The 2,886-nt window shown below is 39.6% G+C and overlaps 1 long non-coding RNA gene across 1 annotated transcript in view; it reads right to left on the reverse strand.

Annotated features, from left to right (window-relative positions):
• Positions 1-2,886, reverse strand: part of LOC116690491 (uncharacterized) — a 16,042-nt gene that overhangs the window by 4,231 nt on the left and 8,925 nt on the right. Inside the window, exon 2 of the long non-coding RNA XR_004332265.1 lies at positions 2,531-2,533. This is a non-coding gene — a long non-coding RNA (uncharacterized LOC116690491). The remainder of the gene's footprint in view (positions 1-2,530; positions 2,534-2,886) is intronic.

Consider the following 2,886-nt stretch of genomic DNA (forward strand, 5'->3'; position numbering starts at 1 on the left):
AAAAAAAAAAAAGTAAATCTGGTAGTCAGGCGTTACTAACTTCTATTGAAGCATCAGATACAATCCATTTTCTTTGCCAAACTTTGAATGGAGTTTGACTAATGCTGCCAAATGAGGAAGAGAACATTGCCATTGACGTGCAAATATAGGAAACCATCTGATCCATGCATGAGGAAGGAACATCTCTCGCCTGCAGCTATGGCACAAAACAACACAATATGATCGCCATGCAGCAAAACCCAATATATAAGTGCTTATATAAATTCTTAGATCTGACCTACTTGGCATTATTTCCAACAGGAATGCCCCTTAAACCCCTCAGCTATTAAATCGTCATGTTTGAACCAAAGCAACAGAACTTCAATTCATGCTGCGCCATAAATGGATTTGGTCATTCACATATGGACAATCCCTTGTACATAATTGATAAACAAAGTGGTGTTTTAGTATTGCTGGACATCAAATGTTAAAAAAAAAAAAAAAGCGTATGCGAAAGAAGCCAAGATTTAACCATTTCAAGCTCTACAAACTGGATCGCCTTCACTGGTGCAAGGATGGGGAAAAGGGTCATCTAAAAAAACAAAAAGGCATCCCAGAAAGACCACATAAAGCAGATGAGGTGCATTATAAGAGACAACCTCCTGGGTTTTAGGTTCACCAACAACCAGGGAAGTCACGGTCAGCTGGGATTGATAACTGCATTTGTGATCGAGGTTTAAGGGGAACAGGAGGAGGAGGATTGAGGATCAGGTAAAACGGGAAGCATTAATGTGCCAATCTGGTTGGAGTTACAGCCCTTACCAGAAAAAGATAAGTAATCCAAGATTTCAAAGTAGCTCCTTATGAGAAAATTTGGGTCTTATTCGTAAAACCAAACAGGTTGGCATTCCTCAACTAGCAGACCCTCTGATGGCAAAAAAAAGAATCCACAAACTGACCAGCAGAACCTTCTACTTCCCAGCCGTGCTACAAATCCTAACAGATGCCATTCAAAGTGATAAAACATGAGCTACTAAGAGAGCTTCTCCGCTGTGCTCCGCCTTTTATAAAACAGCCCCGCTCTCACCGAACCAGATCCACGGGCTCCCCTTTAGGACACGCCTACTTTCAAAACACATACACGTTGTCAAAAAGCATTACCCTCAGCGTGTTGCTTTACCCAAACACACCCCTTCCTGTCTCCTTCCAAAAGAATACTCCTTTGTGAAATGTCAGATATGATTTGCTCATATAGTCAACTCAAGCTAAATAGGAATCATGCAAACAAACTACAGCATTCCAGTATGTTCCTAGAGCAGCATGCATGTCAAAGTGTAGGGTTACATAACCAGCCTGATGTGTCATTTAATCTCAAACAGAAGCTGAATTTAAATGCCACAGACCTCAGGACTGTCCACTAAGAACCTGGCAACCCTCCAGCTTAGAAACACAGGACAATAAAGTTGCTCTTTTAGAATTTTATTTTATTTGCGTTTTAATTAATTATGCTCCAATGACTGTTATACTATCGGTTTCCATTTCAGCGGACCATAAATTGTAGTTACTCTCCATGGACCTTTAAAAGACTGAGGCAAGCCAATGTAAACATCACGCAATTTGAGTTTCCAGGAGTTTTGATTAATTCATTTGGTTCTTTGTTTAGGTGCTGCTACGTCACACATTATCTGGAAATTTGGGAATCTTACAGGTAAGCGCTCACACCTTGTACAAATACAATAATTGGGCTCTAAGTCTAAACATTAGCTCCATAACTGACATCTGATCATCAACTGGGAGATATCTAGAGATTATAATTTTAGTGTCTAGTAATAAAATACATATGCTGACTGTAACATAACAGTAGACACTAATCTGTATTGTTGCCCAAAATTAAAACCGGCAGCTGATTGGACCAACGCTTCACGTGGGTCTGGTTTATTCGGAAATTCAAAGCCAGACATGGCGGCTTGTTGAGAATGCAATCTCATATTTTACTCAGGAAACGTGTTTCTGAAAACATTTTGAGCGAAAAATAGGCCATATAGTTGCTGAATGTGTCTTCATTTCAGATTGACAGAAGTCAGTTTAAAAGAGTTTTGTCAGATTTTGCGAGACTCTAGTCATGCTCATCCCGCTCGTCGTTTCCGGGTTTGCACTCCACCAATTTGATTGGTCATTTGAGTCTGACTGACGGCAGTGCCCGCCTTCCAACTGAGCATGTCAAGTCGTCCAAAATGAAGGCCGCCGGCCCCTCCGAACGGACGAAGGCACGGAACACACCGAACAAACTCGAGTCAACAATCTGGCCAGACGGCCGATTATCGGGTTGTGTGTCACAGCCCTAAGAAAAGATGATATTGAGGTGCATTATTGGAGTTGTAGGATCCAGCGCTGTTGGAGCTTGACACAAAGTCAGGACATCTTTAAACCATATTTGAATGCTGCCTGCAACTACAGTATAAAAAAGTACAATACTAAATCACTGCACATAAACAGTATATTGATAGTTAAGTCTGCAGAGTCATGTAGTTAAATTGGGATTTTCTGCAACTGCCTTTCTTAAATTTACCATTTTTGTCCATTTCAGCAATACTGGACATTATGTGTGCCCAGTTAATACGTCTGAATCTGACAGTGTTCTAAAATGTCTTATTTCAAAATGTAAACACTTCCATAAATATGCAAAATCATTATTGAAATTATCTTCAAGGTATAAAAAGTCCTTGATTTGGAAATATTTGGGACTTTATAATTTAATTATGAAACTGAGCTTGTCAGGTTAATCTGTAGCATGATTTGTACTTGCATTTGGAGTATAGAAGAAAATGAATTCCAACAGTTTTAGTCTCATTTTATCCTAATACCTTCTTTCCTGTTCCCTGGTTAAGTGCATAATATTTTACCTGA

Source organism: Etheostoma spectabile, chromosome 6 (assembly GCF_008692095.1).
Source record: "Etheostoma spectabile isolate EspeVRDwgs_2016 chromosome 6, UIUC_Espe_1.0, whole genome shotgun sequence".
Taxonomy (NCBI): Eukaryota; Metazoa; Chordata; class Actinopteri; order Perciformes; family Percidae; genus Etheostoma; species Etheostoma spectabile.